The 26,068-nt window shown below is 39.8% G+C and overlaps 1 protein-coding gene across 4 annotated transcripts in view; it reads right to left on the bottom strand.

The window, feature by feature from the left end:
* Positions 1-26,068, bottom strand: part of TUNAR (transmembrane neural differentiation associated intracellular calcium regulator) — a 161,445-nt gene that overhangs the window by 110,669 nt on the left and 24,708 nt on the right. Inside the window, exon 3 of one of the 4 annotated variants that reach the window (XM_086893799.1) lies at positions 9,891-9,930. The exons of the other annotated variants lie outside the window; for them this stretch is intronic. The gene's annotated coding sequence lies outside the window, so the exon portion shown is untranslated. The remainder of the gene's footprint in view (positions 1-9,890; positions 9,931-26,068) is intronic. 4 annotated transcript variants of the gene reach the window in all.

The raw sequence follows: 26,068 nt of genomic DNA, 5'->3' as shown, positions 1-26,068 counted from the left end.
GTGCTGTTCAGCAAGTGCTGAGGAGTTCTGACTGAGGGAAGATACTTGTGCTGATTTTTTACTTTGGAGGGGTGGGTTGGGGATTGTGTGCTTGTACACAAGCACCTGGGTGAAAGAGCTTCCTCAGGATCCTGTAAACATCTAGTTTCCTCAGGGTATGCTTGGAAGCTCAGCAAGGTAGCAACATTATCATTCTTCATGCAGGTAATTTGATATTTTTTTTCCCCTTCCCAATTTCGTTAATTCCCTTCAAAAGCATTTGCAGCATTTACAACTTAAAATGTAATCAATCAAATTTTAAATCTTTCACTTACTTTTTTTCATGTTTGTGTACATGTCTGGCTTTCACCATGGTTCACTACTCCTTGCCTGACCATCACCAGGTTTCGACTGCTTGATTAACAGCTACACCATTGTGCTGCCTGGCAGGGAGCACTCCAGCATTCAGGTTTGGTAAATGGCCATGATGGAATCAAGTACCAAATCCTAAGGAAAGTCTGAAATTTCTGTTCCAACTTCAGCATTTTCCAAGTTCCCTGTAGCCAATACCACCATTCTCTCACATAAGGGTTAAGACTGCTAACACACCATAAATGTAAATTAAACTCCTGTTAGTACCCTGGGTAAATTTAGAGTGGGCATCACATATGGAACACTGGCCTATTCCAATTTAATCAGATGACATTCTCACCCTAGAAAAACACCTTTAACAATCCAGCTAAGAGTAGCATTAGGATTTCTTAAAAAAAAAGATGTCAGTGTAAGCACCAACTATTCTGCCTCTTTGACTTATTCTAGTTTATAAGAGCAAACTTACTGGAGTATACTGTCAATACAGCATGTTCAATGCATCTCAAAATTTGTGTCTTTTTCACTGTTTTTTTTTCTTTTTAATAGTCTTTCCTTCATGCATAAATGTTTGTATTGTAGGAGAATGTTACATAGCTTATCACACATATTTTCTAGACTTCTTTAGAGTTTCAGTAAACTAAAAGAACAATATCTATACAAGATGTCTCACTGAAGCCAGATAAGTATCTCAGAGATATCTTAGATTCGTAGGTCAGGAAGAGTGCAGATACATATGAAGACTGGGAACCCATTTTCTAATGACCTCTCTATCAAAATCTGATCAGAGAGATAAACAGACAAGAGCTGGAAGTCCTGTTTAACTGATGAGTGCTCTGAGTTGTCAGTGTGGAAGTGTAGGACATGAAAGCAGGGACAATATTCGAGACAGTCAGTATCTTATCTATACCCTATTAGCAGGAAAGAAAGATACACAGAGAACAGATTCCCCTTATCTATGAGGAAAAAAAAAGTACCAGGAGATAAGAAAGAGGGGCTTGGATAAGGTTCTGAAAGAAAAAGTAATCAAATGCAAACCTTATTTGATGTTGATCCTGTCATAATGTAAACACAGATATGAAAAATTATAACTTCAAGCTCTTGGGGTTGCTTCATCTATGACCCTGAGAAAGAGTTACAATATCTGTGCTTTCCCTTTACAATTTATAAAATACAACAGTAATAAAAAAAATTCCTTCCTGGACCAAGATAATATAAAATTTTAAGTTTAAATTTTTTTAAGTCACATGCATTACTCGATAAGACTAAACATGAATAACTATCTGATCTTTAAATCTCTCAGGAATCTTGTATTGGTATTCACTAAAATGCTTGGAAAAAAAATATTAATCTACAACATTTCCAGGTAGGTGAAAAATTATGGCATTTTTTTTTCTGAATTTTATTCTTGGAAGGGCACTGAATCACAGATTTAAAGTGAGAACCCTCCCCCACACTGGATAAATTCAAACTTGATACTCCACTTACTTCTATTAGAAATCAACATATAGTGTCATAAGTGGCATAATAGCTGAGATACTTACATATCCCCTGGACCTGATGAGATCAGACATGCATAAAAGCCCCAGAGCAATATTCTTTAGAAGAAAAGCAATTTCAGACATACCATATCAATCCACCCACTTGTATTTGTACTGTGACAAGCTCAGCACCAGCAAGATAGTCATATCAAGAGCTGGGTGTACTCAACAGGTGACTCCATTTATTTGACTCACTGGGTCTCTTCTTACAGCAAGGACTTGGATGTTAACTTTGTACTTCATGAAAAATTCAAGTGTAAGACAAGCTATAACAAAATGTTCACTAACAATAGGCCTCTGAGTACAACAGACCCTTATGTAAAGTGACGTATAAAACAAATATCTAGAATATTATCTAGAAGAGCATCTAGAATATTTCCACATTTCCTCTACAAAATCCCTTAGAGAACATGAACAAATAGAAAAGGATTGTGAAAAAATTTGAACAAGACACTTGATTGCTAAGCAAATCTCAGAGGGATATGAAGATAAAAGTCAGAAGCAGAGATCTGATGGAGATGAGAAAACTACCAGAAGGATAAAGAGTCACCTTGTTCTTGTCAGATCCCAGATCCCAGACCAAGCTCAGTGCACTGATTAGCATCCTGATAGGTATAATAACACAGAACAATTCAGTGAGGATTTTTATTATCTGTCAGGGCCTTGATTGTTCACCATAGATATGAATACTTCATGTAATAGGGAAGTTACTTACAACTTATGGGTAAAACACCCAGGACAGTCTACATCCACTGATATATCCCAAACTAGTGAATATAGCCCTTTGTTAATCTGACTAAAAGAAGTTATGATCAAAATTTATCTTTGCAATTCAAGGTTAAGTCTAAAAATAAAAATAAAAATTAAAATTAAAATTAAAATAAAATAAAAATAAAAATAAAAATAAAAATAAAAATAAAAATAAAAATAAAAAATAATTCTATTAATTTACCTACTTATTTAGCTGGTACATCTTCAAATGAAGGTGTAGATCTTATTACAGGACACAACAAATGAGGAAGAACAGGGCCAACACACACCTTAGCACTTAGTAGTTTAGTAAGAAGAGGGAGAAGACGAAAATGCTCTCAAGCCCAATTTTTAAGTCTATTTTTCTACTTGAAGGTGAGAGTTTCCCAGCTAATAACTGAGATATTCTTTCTTACTTAGGTCAGCTGGATGCTGGCTACTTGGTTTTACCTGGAAAGTTTCTACAAGAACATATGATGAATCAAAGAAAGTATTTTACAGTCAGGAATATGGAAGCACAGGATTCAAGGGTTTAGGGAGTGGGAGATTCTGTGGAGACAATTTTTCTCCCAGTTACATTGCATCATGCCCCAGAGCCTGGCCAGAATATCATTTAACATTTCCACTGAACACGAGAAGAACCTTTCCTAGGCAAAATTTTCACAGAATTTCCTAGACTTCAAATGCCACACGCTTCACTGGATGCTGTATCACAAGTTAACTTGTATCACAAGTTAATCAGTGGGCTCTAATGGGCACCAAAAATATTCTGCCCACACCTCAGCAAGAGTGCACACAGCTTACCAATGTAGCTCAGTTATTATTAACACACATCCCATCAGAACAAATCCATCAAACCATCAAACTCTCTTCTGTACTGACTGTACTTGCATTTATTTGAAAGTGAGCTCAATTTCCACCCACCCCATATTACATATCACTTGGTTTTGAATCTGCCTACTTTGTACAGTTGAAGCTGGAATTCTTCCCCAGTTGCATTCAAAATATGCCACATCAATGTTAATGGACCTTTTCTACTACTTGGTCCTTCAGAAGGTTGTTTTTTACATCTATAAACTTTGTCTTTGCATTGAGATTGCAAATATTTCTCTTCAGCCACTGAAATTCAGTTAGACTTATCATTGTCTTTGCAGATGCAGCATGCATATTAAAGCAGAAAAAAATTAATAGTCCAACTGGATTCTGCCTTGCCAGATTAATTCCACTAATGTCCACATGTGCTGCAGGCCTGTTGTGGTAAATGAAGTCCATAACTGGTTTTGTAATCCATTTGTTGCAATTTAACCAACATTTTGGGTCATTCCCCTTTCTACCAAAGTCAGTGCTGTATCCCCCTTCAAAGAGCAGAGCAAACCTAGGACCTCTGAACACCACTTGTTGAGCATAGATACTCTAGGATACTGTTTTTAAAAGAAGGTCAGTCTTTAGCTACTATTTCTAAGTGGGAGCATAAGACAGAATTTAACATACACTTAAATAAAGTGTTTTAGGCATGGAAGAGATCCCTGCAATTTTTACTTGAGTTGTAGCTAGAAGAAAACCCCTGGCTGTTGCATGTATGAAGGTTATTCCCTTAAGGATTACTGAAGAAGGAAATAAATACTTGAGAACACTTTATTCTTTTCCTGGCACAGGCTATGCTTCAAACAGCAATCCATTTGTACCATTTTTCTATTTGGTACCCATTTTTATTAGTCTGTCTCGGCTTTTCAGAGAGTAAACTCAGTAGAGATCATTGTCTGTTCTGTATTTCTGCACTGCCTAATGTAACATCAGCCTTGAGAGAAGCCCTTAGCTATATAATAACTTTAGATTATTAACTGCCATGACAAACATTTCAGGAGAAAAATATTTATTGAGAAGAGAAAAGATGAACAGAAAAACTACAAATCATTATCTGGCACTTACATTTATGGGTTTATGTGTCTTTTTTTTTTATTTTTTAAGGATTGCATCTGTCTTTTGTATTGCAGCACATAGCCAGAAGTACAGGAGCAGAAGGCTTCCTTAATAGACTAGCTTGCTCTTAATAAAGCTATTTTAACAATTTTATCTCTTGATTCACCTACCTACCCCCATCCTTGAAGTTAATTTTTCATTTTTCCTCTGCTGGGACTGTCAAGGTGGGTTTGCCTAGAGTTTAAGTAAATAAATGAACTGTGTACTTCTTTTCTACTGTTTTTAACCACTCCTTGGTCTCTTGTGAATGAAGCCTGGAAAGTTGTTTGTGTTTGGAGTTGTACTCATGCACAATAGATGAAGAACCGTGTGCAGCAGGCACAGCATCACCAGCTGGGCGAGGGAGGGGATTGTCCTGCTCTGCTCTGAGCTGGGGCAGCCTCACCTCGAGTGCTGGGGGCAGTTCTGGCTGCCACAATGTAAAGTACATACAAAGATGTTAGGAGAGCGTCCGAAGGAGGGCCAGGAGGACCTTGAGGAGAAGCTGTATGAGGTGCAACTGAGGTCACTTGGTCTGTCCAGCCTGGAGGAGGCTGAGGAGAGACCCCACTGCAGTTACAACTTCCCGTGAGGGGAAGAGGAGGGGCAGGCACTGAGCTCATCGCTGTGGTGCCCAGTGCCAGGACTGAGGGAATGGCCTGAAGCTGTGTCAGGGACAGTTCAGATTGGGTATCAGGAAAAAGTTTTTCACCCAGAGGGTGGTTGAGCACTGGAGCAGATTCCCCAGGGCAGTGGTCACAGCACCAAGCCTGGCAGAGTTCAAGAGGAGTTTGAACAATGCTCTTAGGCACATGGTGTGAATCCTTGAGAGTCCCTTGAAGGGCCAGGGGTTGAACTTCCATGATTCTTGTGGGTCCCTTCCAACACCATACCTAAAACCTTTCTATGCCTAAAAACAGTAAAAAGGATGAGGACACCACAGGGACCAAAGTCCCAACACTGTTGCTCATGAGCGCAAGATTTGGTCCATTTTAAAAAACAGGAGCAGGCATTATCATCCAGAGGATCAGCCTCCTTCCTCCAGCACCACAACATCTCAGAACAACCAGCCTTAAGGGGAATTTCCAGACACAGAAGAACTTAATTCAAAATTTGAAAGCACAGAACATTAAAGATCTTTCATCCAAATTTGGTGTTAGAATTTAAACAAATATAAAACCCCAAAGCCCAACATAACCACAATAAAACCAGCCCAAAGCCTAAGAAAATAAGTAGGCAGCTCATATTCTGACTGAGAAGAAGTGCAGGAAGTCAAGACCCACACAGCAGAATGATGGATGACCAGAAAATACATTCTGATAAGTTTGACCCCATATCACTGTAATGCAGGATAGTTTCCATATCAAAACTGAACTCTTAAGTAGAAAACAGAGGAAAAAAGTAATTGGCTTTTGTGAAAGTGGCCAATTTTAGCAGACAGCAATTGTTTCTGGTATGTAAATCTGTTTCTCTCTCCAGATAACAAGGAAAACAATTACTCACAGAGAGAATGCTTTTAAATATGTATCTTTGTCAGGATAGCTCTCAAGAATAGCTTATTGCATTGAGTCTTGGTGGTGAGAGAAGCTAATTATTTCCATCAGGAATCTGTAGGATAATAAACCAACTTCTCATCTAGCAACAAGCTTTAGAAATTCAATTGAGTATTAAAAATAGAAAGCAATTTATGCTTTATTCAATTGCACACAATAATCTTAAGATAATTCTGACTTTAAGGTTATTTTTCGCATAGTTTCTTCTCTTCTGGTTACAGAAGCTGTGCAAAGATACTTGGAGACTGAGTTCCACCAGGGAAAAGCTGGGCAAGTACAGAACAGGTTGGAGCAGAGGCAGACTCCCCTTCAGTTCATCTTGCTGCTTACAGACAGAAAAATGCATAAGCTCCTATTTCAGCTATTATATCTATCTATATCTATATCTAATCTATCTATCTATATCTATATCTATATCTATATCTATATCTATATCTATATCTATATCTATATCTATATCTATATCTATATCTATATCTATCTATCTATATCATCTATATCTATATTTATATATATACATACATATATATACATACATATATATATAATATATATTCAAAGTGTATTTGGGAAAAGGAAAGTCTGCTGGGCACTTAGTTCACCTGCTCTGGGAGACTGTTAAGCTCACAGACAACTGTGAAAGAGTTGCACACAAACTCCAGTGTGCAGCTCTCAAACAATCTTCATGAGGAATAAATTTCATTGCACAACTGCAATGTGCTCTGTGTTTGGACAAATTGAAAGCCTTTCGTTTCACCACTTACTTTAAGGATTCTGGCCACTCTTGATGCAGTGTTATGTGTCCTTAACTTTCACTGCATGATCCCATAATGTTGCCCTGAAACTTAAAACCTTCTGATAATGTTTTCATAGTTTTAGTTACTGTCCCATGAAAGTTCTATAAACATGTAAGTTGTTTATCACATTCCTTCTAAGAAATGTCTTTTGATGGATGTTTCACATGACCAGTGTGCTTGGGAAGGTGGTAACTTCATTATCCAATCTCTGGTCATTGTCAAGAATCTATAAATACTGGAGTCAGAGAATAAAGTTGCCTTTTTCCTGTTCTAACACTGAGAGACATTCATGTGAATCATTTCGTGCCCTTTAGTGACAACATAAGGAATTTTTTTTCCCCCTTGCTTTCTTTTTTTAAGTTTTACTAATAGAGAAAGGAAAAAAAGCCACACCCAAAGACTACAGAATGAAACAGACACAGACACAGGCAGGCAGGCAGGCTTTACATCTCAGAAAGCATCACTGAAACATGGTTATTTTGAGTCCCTGCAGCACCCACCACTGTTGCTGCCATTGTGTTGACCAAAGCACAACGTATTTCTTGCCTTGTGGTCTACTACCCCACATCCATAATGCATTTATTTGCAGATCAGGACTTCTGACTGTCACAGCAGCTCAGAGGCAAAGCTGTAAAATAGCTGCTACAGATCAGTGTCCTCAAGTTTCCATGTTGGATTTTCTTGACTATGTAGTTGTTCTTCCTGTAGGAACAATGCATTGAAGAGTCTGAAAACACAGCCACACCGTTTGGTTTTAAGTTAATTCCTTTCCTATAGTTATCCACAGTTCTTCAGCACTTAGGAAACGTTTTTTGAGACACTTCACTGCGGGAAAGGAGGGCTCATGCTGCAGCCAGACATTGTTAGATGTGGGAAAATGTAGCATAAGGAACAGCTTGCTCTATACCAGGAAAAAACCTTGTGTTGTTAAGCTCCCAATCTTAGGTTCTCAGTAAAAGAGAATCCCTCATGGGTATCGTGGAAGAACAAATCTATGAAAGCACTAGAAAAGTTTGTGTGGTGGATTTCGGTTTTCAGTTTTTGTTGTTGTTTATTTGTTTTGTTTTAAAAGGCACAAAAGGTGTTCCATTACAATTTGTTTTAAACAGTATTTCACTAGATAGTTGGCTGATGAAAAAGCATTGCACCAGCTGCAAATGCTTTTTCTTTCCTTCCAATTTCTTGTGCTGTTAAGAGCAAGTGGTGGTGGAGTGAAGAACATATGAAGAACCTGGAGACACCTTAAGACATTTTAGACACCTTCTGCCAGTGGATTCAGTCCAAGGAGAGAAGAGATTTTAAGGGACAACTAGTTTTTACTCACCTTTCTGTTAAGATTTTCTGCTGATCTGTATGTCCCATTACAAGGCATTTAACAAAAATAAGGCTTGAGTAATTTCACAAAACTTATTCTAATTACTCTAGAAACTATCCCTTAACACCAGGAGGTTATTAAAGAAATGCTTGATTTCAGATTCTGTCATATTGCTGAATCCCAGCTTCAATACAGTTACACATTTAAAATGCAATATAAATAAACATTGAGGATTCAAAAATCCCACAGCATCCACTTAGCTCATTTAGCCCACCCTTCATACTTATCCATCAGCAATTAAAGACCAGATACCATGATGACTAAAAGAGGGTTCACAGGTTTTATAAGCAACTGCATTTTCTTTCAGTACTTCTGTGTTTTATCATATATTTTCATTTCAAATGAGGGAAATTTGAGACCAAATGTGTTTCAAGTCCATTCCACTGTACTGGAGCATTTTGTTCTGCTCCTTAAGCAGTATCAAAGTAGTATCTCAGTTCCTGTCTATCAATTAAATAATTGCAAAAGTCCAGAATTTGCTGTACATCCTTTGGATTGCAGCCAACACCAGATCCATTTGTTTCTGACGAGCCAAGCACATTTAGATCTGGAATAAAAATATTCTGTGATGAAAAGGGGAGCAACATTTTCTCGCATTGCTTAGTCTGATTTCTTTTTTGTACTGCGGACAGAAATAAATCTTTGGAGCAGGAGGAGAATAAATTAGGATGCAAAGAACAGCTCTCAAAGTAACTAGAAAGCAAGTAACACTCCAGATGCAAATGGGGATGCCAGATGCACAAAACTAGAGGCAGGGTGATATCACACAAGACAAAGTTTAGTAGAGGATGTTTCAGCATAGCTGGAAAGATTAAGTGGAAAGAAGGAGAGAAATTCTTTACTAAAAACTATCCCCTGATAATGCCTCCAATCATGCATATAAACATGCTTTTAATTTGTAACACTATAGGATTTCAAATGTTTCATGAGTTGTGAAATTTACAAGAGCTATCATGCTTTAGGCTGAATCTGTTTTGTTTTTGCTAGATTACTGAGCCAAACACAATGAGTTTCAACTCAATGCAGCAGTCATGTGCTAACATTTTCCCTGGTTAATGTCTTCTTATGTATGGATGGACACTCAGTAGGAAGTGATTAAACAAACCAATTATTTATCTGCTATGTTTGGCTGCTTCTCCTCACCCTTCAGGAGATACACCAAGTCTGATGCAACATCTCCCTTGTGAAACATCTCAGTCATTTCTGCATGCACACTTCTCCCATGTGGCTCAGCCAAAGGAGAGTGAATGCCACCAAACTGCTGTCTTCATGTATGGGCTTGACAACTGATGTCTCAAAACCATTTAAGACTTCAGGAAGTGGTGTCACTTTATATCACTATAAAATCCTGTATGTTTGGATTTTACTCAACAGAAGCTTTGCAACAGGAAATTGCACCATGTATTAGTATTTATATGCCTGAATATAAATCATTAAAGTTGGAAAAGACCCCTAAGATCACCAAGTCCAACTGCCAACGCATCATCACCACCATGATCACAATTAAACCATGCCTCAAGTGCCAAATCCACACTTCTTTTGAACACTTCCAGGAATGGTGACTCACCACTTCCATGGGCTGCCTGTTCCATGCTTGAAAATCCTTTCTGTGAAAAAAAAAAAAATCCTAATATCTAAAGTTTCTATCAACAGAGTTTCAGAAATATCATTTCAGTCTATACAAAAAGTGAAGACAAAAAAAACCTAAAAATTGCTAGTGAAAAATACATAAAAACTCCTTTCTGTGTATTTTGTTACACACTGGAACATGAAACATACAAGAAGAGGAATTCCTGCTAAGTCCAGTTTTACAGCTGAGGCTTTAGACTAATGACTATCATCAGGCAACTGATATGACCTTCAACACTTATACATGATGCTGCTAAAGCAAACTATTCTTGCTTAGGCAGTCAGAGGAGAAGCCTGCCTGGAAACCCAAACAATTCTAGAAATAAATGCTGGTAAAGCAATATTCTTAACAGATTGGCATAAATATAGTAACACATCACTCTTCCAGAGAGCAAGCTGGGGACCATAAAATTGCAGACCAGCATCCCTGCCAGAAAGATCAGGGAATTGCTCCCATGTTGTGCTGTTGGTAACTCTCACTCCCTGGCCTATTTTAAATCATATCTGAACATTATTCTAACATTAGTGTTACTACTGAAGCCACAGAGATTTAATTTAGTGGCAGCAGGGAGGAAAAAAACCTCAAAAACTAAAAACGTTAAGACAACATAAGGCCAGATTCTGATTGGAGCTATACTGAACACATGCATTAACCCCAGTGACTTCGGAGTAATTACACAAGGTTGCTAAAATTAGCATCTTGCCCATAGCACTGAGCAAATTAGAAATGCATAGACACAGATGAAAAGAGAGACAGCAAATGAGAGCAGCAAGACACTTCCCCCATGAAGTCTTTGCTGTGCTGCTGACAAGAAAAAGGAAATTGGGAGAAAAACCCATTCCATCCCAACTTCTCCCCGGGAGCCCGAGCAGGAGGGTGCTGGAGTGGAAGGTACTTTACAAGAGAGGGAGGCGTAGTGGAGAGCTCAGGAAGCCTTTCAAAAGGAAAGACAGGGAGTTTGCCTGCCAGGCAGGTTTTTGCAAGATCTCATCATTCTATTTATAACACCACATGCCATGTTACATTACATCACACCACGGCAGATGCACACCACATGCAACAAAACGCATTAGAAACACTGTGGGTTCTCTCCAGAATAAATGCCCACAGCTCGCAGTAGCAGCTTAAAGGCAAGTTTTCCAGGAAGGATTTGAAATTCCTTGGCAAGAATTTGTAACCTACGGAGTTAACTTTCATATTCTGCCAGCTCAGCACTTGAGAACTCAGAGCATCTATCAACACCACCCTGCTTTACATGCTCGTGATTTTAATTTGTTCAGGGTTTATTCTTGTCTTTTTCTCCAAGAAAAAACTGCAGTGCAGTTTTTCTTACATTTAATTGAGTTTTATTCCTCTATCAGAAGCTCATCCAGGCATCCCGTTTCATGCCATTAAAGCAAACAGTCACTGGTAACACTGCAGCAAATCTGGGATGTCCCAGATGTTCTGGGGCAATCCACAGGCTTCACTGCACTCAGGATGGTGACTGGACATAACTCTGGACAGCCTTATCTAGTCAGACCTCTTTTGAAGAGAGGGTTGTATTGGAGTGGATGACCTCTTCCAGACTGAATTAAAGTTTCATGATTCTCAATGTCTTTCCTAGCTGTGTAGGTAGTATTAGCCACTAATTTAATAACCACATGTATCACCTAAATTATTTACAGTATTTGCTTTGATTTGATTTATTGGGTTCAGAGTTCTCTTAAAGTAGAACATGCAACACCAGCTGATTGACTTGAACAAGTGCTTGTTCTTCAAAGGAACACATCAATAAAAATGAGTCCAAAGTTCATTTCAGCTTCTGAAACCTGCAAATATCAATTGCAAAACAGCAAGGTGAGGAATTTAATGAAGGCAGGGAACAATTGCAAAAAATGGATGCCATTGGTATAGAAGTGAGATGAGATCAGAATCAAAAACAGGAGGAGGGAGGTGCCATCTCCTTCTAGGGTCTAGCCAGATATAGACAGCTTTGCACTGGTGCCAGTTCTTTGCCTTAGACAAAATGGAAGATAAACATGCAGTTAAAAAAAATATCTCTTTGGAATCCCTAGGAGATTACGCATGAAAATCCTTATTAAATGCATATTACCATGTTTTGAGAAAAGGACTATATGAACAATTAATTGAAGATTGCATCACAGCAAATGAGCACAGCGGCACTGAAGAAAGATTGCAAAGGACACTCTCGGTTGTTATTCCCCACATTCTGTAAACAAGATGTTGTAAATGTGTTGGTGTTTGTTTACTACAGCATTTTTTTATAGAAATATTACTTTCTGTAGCATGCTCATCCCTAAGCAGGGTCTCCATTTCACTTAAGAGATGAAAAACATGGAAGTAGTAGTTTTGGCATGAATTTAGCAAGTGACATAAGGCTGCTAATAGTGTAACATTGTCCTGGGTCAGGACCAATTTGGAAGGGAACTTCCAAAGGGATGATTCCCTAAAGGGCAGAATTCATCAGGCCTTCCCCCTGCCTATTTGGGAGAAAAATCTTCTTTGAGAGAAGTGGAAAATACTGTTTATTTAATAAGCAAAGTCACAAACAAGAAAAAATGAATACAATTAAACAATGAAACCTCTCATTGTTTTGAAGAGATGGCAAATTCAGAAAGTCCTTCAGTGGACTGGAGAGAGGAGAGTCCCTTTCATGGGGGGTGTCCTCAGCTTTCTCTGAGGCTCCCCGGGCTCAGGTCCATGTCCCTGCCACAGCACAGATTGGGGGGCCCTGGACAATAGTCCTGGTGTTCCCAGACCGAACAGATGAACAGTTCCAAAATACTTCTGGCCTCAGCTAACTAAAAAGCCAACAAAAAGCAAAGGAGAGCTCTGTCCTGCTGTCCATCTGTGCTGCAGAAAACACAGTCCAGAGAAGGATGCGGAGGAGCGAGTGCAGTTTCTGAAAACAAACTGTGCGCTTCTTCTTCCCTCCCTTTGCTCTCTGAACCACACTAAAAGGTGCAGAATATAATCTCCATCACAAAAAGAACAGGTGACTGGGAATACAAGCATCATAAAGGACAAACGTGAAGAAAATCTTAATGAGAATTAAGTAAAAGCAAGCAAAAGTTACGCAAGGGAAAAGAAACAATCAGGTTTTAGAGATGCTTTGGAAAAAGCAGCCAGCATGATTTCATTCTGGTATTTTCAGAACATATTGTATTATCTGTATTTGCTCTGGTGAGTCAGGTAGCCAACCACCAGCCTCAGTTTTCAGTGTCTATTTAGTGTCTGAGATAAGCAGTGTTTAGTGTGCAGTGTTTGTTGATTCTAAGCATAAAAGGATCTCATCCCTCCACTCCAGTTAATAGGATTATATATGCCAGGCAATTTGTGGTGTGTCAAATGCCACACTGAAATCTTTACTGAAGTAATTGTTTAGTCTCCAGATTTTGAGTCACAATCATAGTTTTTGCCCAGAGCTTGTCTTATGGAAAAAATAAGTAATATCTTAGGCTACCAGCAGAGCAAGTGAAATAGGTTTTTAATCAGTTTTAAATTTAAACCATCTAAAGCTATAACTGCTTACATTTCATCTTGCCCAAAGTGTATCCAAAGAAAATAAGTGGTGTCCCATGACAAGAGACAGGATCATGACAGCTTTTGTGAGGAACTGCCCTGGCTCAGTGCCAATTTCCTGGACCTTTCCATCATATCAGGCCTAATACTACAAGTTCACTGGAGTGGAAGAGCCTCAAGGAAGCAATGATTCATTTCTGGGAAAGCATTAGACAAAAGTGGAAATTCAGAAAAGGGTACTGGGTCAAGATTGATGCTTTCTCTTTCTCCAGTTCTCTACACCTTACAAGTGTTTTGGAAGAAGACATGGGGTGTTCTGGACTAAAGTCTGGTGTTTGAATCTTACTGTGTCTCCCCTGTTGTTTGTGCAATAAATGTTACAGCAATTTGCTGCCATTTAAAGAGGGTATTCAGGATCCTAAATTATTACCTGTGTTTGCATTCACATCACTACTTAAACTTGACAAAGACTCTTCCAAAACAATAAAACTATAATCTTCAAGCAGGGATGAATGAGACTGTGTATGTGCCTGCTGCATTTTCAGAGCCCCACTCTTGCTCCACTGGTGGGTGGGTGAATGAAGATGCCTCCTGCCTCTCCCAATACCAATTTCACCCAAAGCACACACTTCACCTTGCAAGTGTGGGCCAGTGACAGAGTGGTCCCCAACAAGACTTCTCATCCCTCTTGCTTTCTGTGCACTTCTCTCTGAAACAGGGTCCTGCAGACAGAGCATCCCTGATCTGCTTCCTGCAGGCTGACCAGCTGTCACACTAACTCACTGCTGAAATTTTTAACCAGCTAGAGAGACCATGAGCAACACTGGAGCACTACTTCTTGGCTCACAAAGCTGGGTTTCCTGAAGGACAGTGAAATTCACCTGTAAATGCTTGGTGGGGTTCTTGGTTTCAGTTTTCAAGGGAAAGGGAAGTGTCCAGCAAAACACAATACTGTTCTCTACAGGCTATATTTTTTCTTAGTTTAAAAAATTAAGTAGGATTGCTTCTCTTTAATCTCATCACCATCAACAAAAACTTGCTTGCAGCAAAATTCCCTACAAATTGACATGTGTTTCTCTATTTACATTCTTCTTATTCAGCCACATGTAGTTCTTCCACCAAGACTTGTCTGGAGGTAAATTAGAAGCTTGTTTGCTTCTAAAACACTGGCTGAAGCCTCTATCCAGAACCCCACTTCAAAAGACAATTGACTTGCCAATCACTATTTTTTAAGAAGTACCACTAGCAGTGTAAATAAACAGAATGACATACAATATTTCCTTCTCAAACTATAATATTAATTTCACAACTCTTTCATGTCAATAGTTAAGTGATCCACCAACTTAATTATTCTTTTTCATAACCCCTCTTAAAATAACACTGTACTCATAGTTTTAGGTTGCTGAGTCTTGCAGGGTGGAGATGCTTGAAGTGGATGGCCACCAGTCTGGTGAGAGAAGACTCTTCAGCCCCAGGAGCCATTCCTGGTTCACCAGCAGCCTCTGCTCTGGCACCAAAAGCAGTACAGCCCTAAGGTATGGAGAAAATTCCTGAAGGGCCTCCATAACACAAGATCTCTGCAGAAAACCTCCTATCTCCAACTTCCTTAAGGTTCTAACTATTTTGTCCTGATAAAGGCTGCTACTGCTGTATGTTTAAATAACAACTGAGCTCACACACGTGAGCTCAGCTAGTCTAGACTTCACATGTTCACAGCTCCTCACTCTGTAGCTCACTGCTTTCAGCCAGGCAGAGCTGCTTCTCAAGCACAATAAAACAGCATACTTAAAATGTACATTGCCAGCCTGCCAGACACTCCCTGCCTCTACCCTTACCCCTTCTCCATCACATTCCTCAGACCATCTCCCACACAGGCTCCTCTTCCAGGGGGGGACCTGACAGAGGCAGTGTTGCACTTGCTTTTAGCCTGAATCATCAGGTTTGAACAGGGCTCTGAGACCTTGTACTCACTGCTTTCATCCTCTTCCTCCATGTGAAAGGAAGACAGCGTACAGCATGCTGTCCACATGGAGGGAGGCAGTAACAAACAGTCTCTGCAGTGAAGCTCACTAACAAAACTCTCACATCAGAGTAAGGAGCTGGAAGATGTCTTGTGTACAGGCTCTCACAAAACATCCTCCTACTAGGCAAGCCTAAAGCAACCTCCTACTTCACTCTCATATATGAAATGACAAGAGACTAATAATTCTGTTGTTGTTGCTGAGGTCAGTAATTTTGCCCGAGCTCTCTCCCTCTCATGGGATGCCTGCACAACTGTTGGAAGCCTTCTTACCATTGCCATGTCTGTCTCAGCAGAGGTTATCAGGAGAAATCATTGAACTGTTTATTTTGATGGAAATCCAGTTCGCTACTGCTTACATTTAACAGGTACCAAGATGTGCATTCCTATCAGATTGGAGTGACAATGAGTCAGAAATACACAAAAAAAGTCAAAGAATCAACACAGCCTTAATCTACATCCAAAAGGTCCTGAAGTGGAAATTAAAAACTTTTGTTCATATTACTACTCTTACACAATAGAATCTGCGTAGCTGATTCTCACTGGCCACAAATTAATTTATAATATATGTAAGTGAACTACTACATTATTTTTAGTTATTACAAATGCCACAGAAATTTTAATGGCAATAACTTTTTGGGGAAAATGTTGAGACAAATAGGATTTTTAATTTTTTAGGTATTATCCACAGCTGGAGAAAGAATATACCAAATGTTTTAACACATCTTTGCCAGTCAGTGAATAAGCTGTGACAAGGTAAGAGAACAGGCCACTTGAGTTGTTGGAATGCTTTTTCCTATGATCAAACCCAACTACATCTCTGACAGTGGCAATAGTTTTCCCCAGCAGCACCTGGAGGTGTTAATTATGTAATGTAATTTAATCCTGAGTCTCCCTTTCCCAGTAATTCCTCTTCAGTAACTTCCTAACAACTGTGCCCCTGTCTCATGTGCAGTACAAGCAGCAGGGAGCAAGGGCTGGACATTCACTGGGAGCACCCCTGCAAAGCCAGAGCTGAGGGAGAGCTCAGCCTGCTGCTGCCACGGCGTGCTTTGCCTCTGGTCAGGGAGATGTGGCCACAGGCACAAACCCAGTGAACTGCACGAGCACTGACTAATAGCAGGCTGAACTCAAGCTAGAAAATATTTCGCATGACTAAGTACTACTTCAGTAGGAAAATAAACCTTTATCCAGAACCACCCAAAAACACTTTTCTCCAGTATAATGTGGCTACTGTCTTCAGTACAAAGAGACAGAGGAGTATTATCCCCATTTGGGGATCCAGTCAAGCTGTCAGCACTTGACAAAGTCCTGTTTGCCAGTGAAGCTGTGTGCACTTGTCACACGTGAAAAATAAAAAATACATAAGGTCTGATCTTTTTAATTGAAGCTGATACTATTAACCTCATGCAAGTGTGAAATAAAAAGCCTGCACACACTTGGTTGGCAGATGGTAACCTCAGGAAGCAGCAGTTCAGCTGGAACTCTGAGCCAGCATTCAGGGAGATGAGCTACACAGAGACAGACCATTGGTCACATGGAAAATAGACAAGCAAGGAGTGTAACCAGCATAAATTTCTCACATCTTCAGTCATTATTCTAACTATATGGTCTCAGCTTCAGGTTTGAAGGCACCTTTTAAACAATTATGGCACTGGCAGTTTTTATTACATTGTTTATTACTCTGAGGGGTTTATGTTGCACATTTTACTGAATCAGTGTTTCCAATATTGTTCTTCTGGACAGCAACTGATGTTTTCATAATCAACAATAGCTCTCAAGGTCTTTTAAAAGCATAAGTATTTATTGATACATAAAGTTATAGTTACCTAGTATTTTTTTCTCTTTGATGATCCAAATATTCCACAAGCTTTTTCTTATTTGCTAAGATACAGAACGACAATATAAACATCAGATATATTTGTAGAATTTTGGGAATGAAGACCTTTTCATTACTTTTATGTTATCTAATTTCAGTGGATTTGTTTTACATTTAATCCTACTGTAAACATACATAATATGTACTTGTTCCCTGTAACAAATTATGTTTGGGACTTAGAACAGTCTAGCCCTGCAATCTCTGGCTAAACATTTGCCATTTTTTCACAAGCTCCACTCAAACTTCCTTTTATAAATTATCAACACCTGAAGGCAAAAAAGGTCATAAACTAGGGAAAAAGTATCCTGGATGATTTTCTGCCCTGAAACATTGAAGTGAACATAGCACAGAAAATATTCAGTGTGGCAAAACAAACCTCCCAGAGAAGGGTTAGAGACCCAGGTTCCAAACACTAAACCCATGGGCATTTATGTACGTGGACCAAAAAGACAGATTGATAAGAATTTGAGATGGACCATCTGGCTGTGTAAAACCTTACAACCCATACATGCAGAGATAACAACTTTCCACTCAGCAAACCTGCTCTGGCATTTTCATTGTTTGATGTCTTTCCCATTTAAGCTTTAACCCAGGCCCCTGGGTATTCAGCCCAATGATCTACCACAGGAGAAATTCCAACTTGCAAAAGGGTAAACAGGCATTTAAGATGGTACATGTCAGGCATTTTCAGAAATGCTCAAAATCACCCTGGATATATTTTTAACATTAAAGTCACTATGTAATCCCACACTGACATTCTCCTCTGTTATTTTTAGATCTGGAGCTTTTCAGGTGAAAACAGAGGTTGCATAAGGGCTGGAAAAAGAGACTTCTTGGCTCAGCTTAAACTGCAATGTAGATTTCTTTGCAAATGCCAAGATTATCTCTAACCTCTCACACTCTGCAGTTCTCTGATGTCATAACACTTGCTGCAATTTCTGCAGGTAACAATACATCAGAGGAGTAGTCAAAAGGCACATGCTGGTGTGTTCCAGACATACACATTGTCCCAAGTCTTGGGATCATTAAAGCAAATAGCTGAAGTTAGACACAAAAGAGGGCCAAAGACATGAAAGGGAGATCTAAGAATACTGCAGCCTTTTGCTGACACATGGGTGGTGCCAAGCAGAAAGATGTGGAGGGGGCAATACCAGGGCAGTGCCGTGTTCCCCTTGGCATGCCTTTTGTAGCTGCAGTGTCTCTGGAGCTCTGAGCTTTGTGGCTTTTTCAAGCCTAACCCTAAGAGGAGCAGTAAAAGTAGATTTTTGCTGAGGTGCCCAGCACATGGGTGGTGCCAAGAAAAAAGGTGTGGGGGCAGCAGCCTTTGGGCAGTGTGATGTTCTTTTGTTGCAGTGAAATGGACCAAACCTTACTAAATCCATCCTCATTGAAATCACAAGATTTCTTTTCCTTGCATGAAATGAAGAATTTCATGCAAGGAAAGGAAATAAAATCTCAGAGAACGAAGTGAAACAGTCTGGGGTTTCCACAATTAAGCACTTGTGTAATCCAAATACCAATGTGTTTGCATGATCTGTTCTAACAAAAGACATTAAGCACATGGAAAATACTGATTATTGAACTTAAACCATAGCTTCCACATGAGATGGGTTTATCCTACTGTCCTGGTCTCCAGGTTCATGTCTTCTCCATGGCCTGCCATTAAGTGAGGAAATACTGTCACCTCTCCTTGCAACCACTGCGCTTCCTCCCGAGGGGAAACTGAGGTACACGGGGAGGGATGGAGCTCCCCCGTGGCTGAGGCAGAAGGGATGGTGGGGATCAGGGAGGACAGATGCCCCAGCCACAAACCAACCCATCGTGATTGCAAACCCCTTCAGCTTTTATGGCTGATCAAACATGGGACAACCTGATCCACCATGGCACTGAAGGAAGTCCTGTTCAGAGTGACACTTTGGGCACTCATTAATGAAGTGAACACAGGGGTGTTCAACCCAAACTGTCTCCAGTTCGAGCTTACTTTTAATTAGGGTACAAGGACTTCAGTACCACAGTGGTTATGACTGCTAATGTTTTGTTCCAAAATCAGATCTTAACAAAGTTGTGAAACAAAGTTCCCTGAAAAAGAAGGAAACTAAAAAATTGTTAAAAGGTTAGAAAAATGCTTTGAAGAATTCCTTAAGGAAGGCTCAAAAAAGACTCAGGCACTGTAAAAAAAATCCTGCATCAAAGAACAAACTGCAAGGTGAATAACAACTATACTGTGTTCAGAAATTAAAGGTTGGATATCACTCTAGGGCTGTATTTGGAAGTTCAGGCAGAAAGCAAGTGCTGACAGCAAGGAGCTATAACTCGGATGAGATGGTTTCAAATGGGCCATCTGGCCAGCAAAGGAACAGAAGTGGCAATTGGAAAACCTGAAAAAACCTCATTATAGCACATCACAACTGAGACAATGACTCTGTTTCCAGCTCTCCTTGAGAAAGCTTGCCTAGACACACAGAACCCAGAAACAGCTTCCCTTGGCAGTTTGGGGAAAGTGAAGGAGGGAGGGAAAAGGGAAGGAACAAAAGGTTTCTGTTGTGGAGTCACGTAATAAACTATAATGTACTATACTTAATCACACAATATCTAAAAGAGTCTAGAGAAGTGAAATCAAATTGCTCCAAAACACCAAATCTTAAAGATGGAGATAAACTCCTTTTTGTTCAGTACTAAGAACCAATTTGCAGCACCTGCAGGAGGATGTTTCTAACACCATTTATTTCCCAAGTTTGATGAATGCATCAGATCTCTGCTCCCATCCTCACTGTAGTATAAATAAGCATTTTGAAAAAGGTAGGTAAGCAGGCATTTCAATAATTGCCACTCCTATGTCCTCTCACCTTGGGAATGAGCAAGGTGGGAAATCTGTTCCTGCTGGGATGTGGGGCAGACTGTAGCTCAGCCCTCCACAGCCTCTTCTCTGCCACAGCAGGCAATCTGGAGCCGAGGCCATCAGCACTCCCAGTCCTCCTCAGAAGCCATGGTATGAACCTTGCTGTTCACCAGCAACACTGAGGACTGGAATTACTGGAATTACCAAGACACTGGCCCTGTTTCTGGTTTCCTGCAAGCAGATGATTTAGCTTTTACTTGGTGTATTAACTTTAGGCAGTGGGAAATGTGTATCCTAAACATCTTTGAGCAATCTTGTGATGAAATTCCCAGTTGTTCTTTTTTGTAAAGTTTGCTTTGTCTCCACTGTTCTTTCTTTACATGATTTAATCTCCTTGAATGCTCTTCATAATTTATTTTTAAATTCCAGGCACTTTTATGCTTCCATCAATTTTTATTGTATGTAGGATTTACACTTTTTTTCTGTACAATTCAGATGCATAATGCATTACTTTGGTTGAAAACTTCTGCAAGTTCTCTAAGGCTGCACAGTGTTTAAAATAAAATGATTTCCCACACTAGTCAGACCAGCAAATTTAATGCCTGAAGCACTGTAATAACATGGTTTTAAATAGACTGCTGAAATATTAATCTTAGTGTTCATTTTTCTTTCATTCTGCCTCTATTGTTTGACTTTTCTTTCTGTCTATGTTTCAATATCCTCTGGATATCATCACATCCACAGGATGATTCAGATGTTGGGAGAGCTGTATGTTTCAAGCCACACTGAGTTCCACAGGAACACATTCCTTATTCTTCACATGGAGCCAGTTTTCTTTGAAACAGCTCACCTGCCTTTCAAACATTGCTTCTCCAAGTTTAAAGATCTATTTGTATTAAGTTTTTTAATACTGTAGCTACCTTAGGTGACCAAACTGTAAAATTACCTTTTTTCTTTGGGCTTGTTATTTCTCTAGTTGTTCTGCAAAGTCACAAAGAAAATGGAAATGAGTCCCCTAGCAATCCTCTTGGTGCAGGAAAGGCATCAGACTGAAGTGATGTTGTGAAATTGGGTAGCAAGAATAAGCAGCAATTTTGAACCAGTAGCATTAGAAATCAAGAAAGGTATTTAAAGAAAGACTCAGTTCAGGCAATCTTCTGAAAAAGTTTTATATTATATCTCAGGATGGACTGGCATTCAGACTGAGCTTAAATTGGTGTTTACTTTCAATATGCAATTATTCAGTGCATAGAATTTTTTAATATCAATAATACAAAGCATTTTTGTAGCTATGATTTTGTGTCATCTACCTGATTTAGTCACAGGATTATGAACTGCCCATGAATGTCTTAAGGCTGGAAATGGGAAGTCTTCAAATCACCCAAGGACACAGTTTTGGGAACAAAGCCACGGTTGCAGAAATGGGAGGAAAAATTTTCAGTAATTAAATTCCAGGCAAAGACACTTTGGCAAGAGGAATGGCAGTAGCCTCCACAGCAGGACCACAGGTCTGGTGAGCAGAAAAGCCCTCCTGTGCCTGCTTTTAGCCAGAATATGCTTAGTCCAGCAGAGACAGAAGCTGCAAGACAGTGTCCCTTTGGATGTGCTAAGTACCCATCAGGCACACAGGCCCTGCACTGTAGCAGAGACAAAGACTTCACTCCTGGGTGCTGCTGGCAAGTGTCCTTTGGCTCACTGGTTGAGCCTCCACCAATTCACCCAGCACAAGCCCTGTGCCCTGCTCCAGGCGTGTTTCCTGTGTGTAAGCACACTGTGGTCATCCCAGACTTCTATGGAGGACTGGATTTTATCCAAACTATGTGTGCAAGGCCTGACCTTGACCTGTAAATTTAATTCCTACGACAAAGGAGACATTTGGTGCTGTTTGCTTGGCTGTCTCTCCAGCTGCTTCTCCATTGCAACAAAGGCAGTTTGATGACTGCAACTGAAAAAACACTTTTGGCTACTGAAAGGGAACCTTAAGATTATACCATGCCTTGGTGAGACACATGAAAATATTTCCTTCTTTCCTTAGGGTTTATGCCCTAGGTAGGAGGGAGAAAGGAGGGAATTAACACAGAGATTAATGTAGTAGAATATCACTTTTTACTCAATTACTCTACACTGGAGTCAGATTCCTAGGAACAGAAAACAAAGATATTAACCCAGAGCCAAAAGTATCTTCTAAACTGAGCCACCCAACCTCTGGCATGGCCAGACCAAGTAGGGACAGAGAAGGACAAGAAACCAAAAATATTTTCTCTTACTTTTTCTTAGAGAAAAATAAACAAAGTGACTGCACTAGATTAATTTGGTCAAAGGGGTTCACATTCATATTCTCCTCAAAGTAATTTGATTACCTCTGCATACAGGTTTCATAACAACCAGCAGAGGAGAAAGGAAAGGCACCAGAAAAGTTCCAGGTCCAAAATAGTCACAGCTGGATAATATAAGGGCTCTTTACGTCATTTCATAGATTCTGCTAATGGGTGGAAGGAAAAAAAGTAAAAGACTCTTATTTAAAAAAAAAGAAAATAAATAAAAAATTAAAAATTGGAGATAGAAGGGTACACTTAAAATTTCCAGCCAAGAGCAGTCCAGTTCAGTTTTACTTTCAGTCTTCAATTACCTAAGACCTTATCTCATTTATATGGTAATAACTTGTCTCACGTTGGCTCAACAAGCAGAGAGAGCTCCGCCGGCTCCTCCAGCGCTCTGGCCGCAGCTCCCGGCGTGGGCGGCCGGTCCTGCGGGCTCACAGTGCCCACCAGCATCGCCAGCAGCCTGCACAGCCAGGGCTTCCTCCTCCCTGGGCACTCAGAAAACATTCTGAGAGGTAATTGTTTGCCCGAGGAAGAGGAGACTTGCTGCGGCAGTTTGGAATGAGCTGCGCCTCAATAAGGAGCGGCAAAACTCATGGCAAGGTTCAGAAATTATTCCTGGGTGATTATTACAGCCATAAAGCTGTGTTTTCTTTAAATTCTAATTAAATCTAGACAAAGTGAGGAAAAATAAGTCAAAACTAATCTAGACGTTAATGAGAGGTAAAGGCTTTGGTCTTTTGCAATTTCAAAGGTAATTACTAAGGGATGTCTTATCCCCTCACCACAGCTGAGGAGGAGCACGGAGACCTCTGGATTCCAACTAATCCTATGTTCTCAGATAAAATGAATGTTAGGCAGGTAGAAAACTAGCAAACATCAAGACAGAACAAGGAGCTTGAATAAAAGCAGTCCATATAGATAACAAGCCCCACCATGATTCTCCTTCCTGACAGTTCAGCTACTCTAACGAGGCCTTTCTCAAATAAATTTACTGTAGGCTTGCCCATTACTCATTTTGGGGCACAACAGAAAATTTCCTTTTAGCAAGTAATTTCCCATCACAAACTAGGCAGTGAGGTGTGGTGATTGTATGTGCTAGAACTCTGATCACGTCACAGTGGGTTGTGTTTTACCGACTGCAATCATCAAGTACAGACCTCCAGCCCACCCAGGACAGAAAAGGTTTGATTTAAGGTGAGGGGTTTCATCACAGTGTACCTTTAATGAAAACCAGGCAGCAGATGGTTTGCTGGCATTGCTTTTTAAAAGGGTTCTGTGCCTCTCACTAGAAAAAAAAGTGTATTTTGAAGGCAATTTAGGGACAAGAAGACAACTAATGTAATTTGTGAGAAAAGGAATCAGAAGGGAGGACCAGGCTTTGGCTTGTACCCCTGTAATATTACACATTATGCTGTTTGTTTCTCTTCCAGATGAGACAGGTGGACTTGAGAAGGATCAGGTCTCTGCCACTCTCATTCTCTGCAGGTTACAGGAAGGTGAAGCTTGCTCAGAGCACACTGTTGATGGACCACTGGGAGTTGCTGTTTTAGAAACACTGACTTAAAATGCTTTGCATTCAGAACAGTGAGTTTTATGTGGAATTTATGTACTGTATTTAAATGCAACAAGCAATTTGTACTGAATGCAATTATATACTTAGGATTGCAAATGCAAAACAGAGGATCAATGTGTCTGAGGTCTGTGTTATCCTTTTATACAGAGAATGTTTCACACAAATGCCTAAATCCCTACCACATCATGGTGACCCCTGAGCCCCATAGTCTGGAGTCTTTAAGATGACACTTAAGAGTTCCTGACCACCAGGAAGGGTTAGCTTTGCCCCACTTAAATCTCTAAAAGTGTCCCTTTAGCCACAGGTGCTTCAAATGCATGGTAAGAATATAAAATTAAGGTTAGCAGTTCAGCAAGGCTCTCGTTTCTCCAGAAGAGAAGCTCTGCCCACCATCACAGCAATAACAAAACCCATCTATTTCCACTCCAGCAAAACTAATCCTAACCCCTAATCTCAGTCATGAAGTGCTGGATCATGGACTGCTGAACTGGCACACAGAAAACCAAATGGCAGAGGCACAGGCAGAGAGGATGGAGATACTTCAGTGAAGCACTGGTATTAAGATGCAAGCCATCAAAAGAGAAGTCAGATCTGGACCATCAGAAGCAGCCTTGAGAGAAATATGTGAATAGCAGACTACATAAATTGTTTTTCCTTAGCTGATACAAGCAGAGCTGGGTTTGTAGGCACAGGTCAGGAGATTTGGCTGTTAACTCTAAACACAAAGGATTCAGTCTTCTGCCAGCTCAGGAGCCAGAGAAAGGTTTTTGATAGTGAGCAATTGCAAGCTATATCATCTTTTAAAAAGTAAAAATATAACATACAGAGGCATAAAACCTGTTATCAGCTGAGAACAACAGCATCAGTAATGAATTCTCACTATTAATAAATCCTGCCTCCAGAGCTTCTCCAGAAAGCTTATAAACATTTCACTGTGTTCTGTTCTGAGAAGTAATCCAAAAGAAGACTCTGAAAATCTTGAGGAAATGTAAAGGAGCTGTTTGAAGTGTAAGATTTTGAAATGCTAATAGCTTTAAAGAAGCATTAGCACTGTTTATCTCCGATTGCACCAGGAGCAGAATATCCAGGAGGGTGATTTAATGAGCAAGACATACAGTGTCTATTAAATGCTTCTCAAGCATAGTAGGATAATATTCCAAAGCCACTGAAACTGTGACAGGACAGCCTTAAAAAGAAGGAAAATTGGAATTTCCTCCCCCTTCAGTGGAATTCAATGGAATTCCCCCACCTTCCATCATCCAACATGGATAAATTCAAGCCTAAAATACCACACCCCATGTCTGCATAAGGTAATCTCATATCACAGATAACATCTGGCTTCTGATACCTGCAGCACAAAACAAAAAAACCACACACTCAGGGCAGAACAAAAATCCAAGACAGGCATTTGGGAAGTTAAAAAACAGTTAGAGGAAACCTCATTTGAAGTTGTAATGAACAACCTAGTCTCTAAAGGCTTTAAATGAATATCTTCAAACACACTAGTAAACATTTTAAATATGTATTCACAGTCCAGTTGGATTCTAATGCTCCTCTGACGAATAAAGCTGATTCTCCTTCTCAGTAAATAATTCAGTAGCAAAGAATTGCTTGGCCTGGAAAAGGGATGAACAATGGGCCAAGACTTAAGATCGTTGCTCTTTCCTGAGAGATTTTGGCCTCAATTTTGACTTTGTGCGTAGAGGTTGCTGCAGAAGAGGAAGTCACACAAATAGTGTTTGTATTCATAACTGCAGTTTAATATCCATTTTTTTTCTGACCTTTATTCTTTTAGTGGAAGAAGAAAGAGTTGATGGCATGAAAAGAGAACCAAGAAACATATTTTATATAAGCTCCTGCTACAGGAGAGTGATTTTCGTATTCAAGGACAAAGTGCAGTTCTGTTCTACCTGTTGTCAGGTACATTCATCTTGTGGTACAGTGTTGCTGGTATT

The sequence above is a fragment of the Cyanistes caeruleus genome, chromosome 6, assembly GCF_971803275.1.
Source record: "Cyanistes caeruleus chromosome 6, bCyaCae1.hap1.1, whole genome shotgun sequence".
Classification (NCBI taxonomy): Eukaryota; Metazoa; Chordata; class Aves; order Passeriformes; family Paridae; genus Cyanistes; species Cyanistes caeruleus.
Note: the sequence above shows the minus strand (reverse complement) of the source record. Positions and strands in the feature narration are given on the sequence as shown.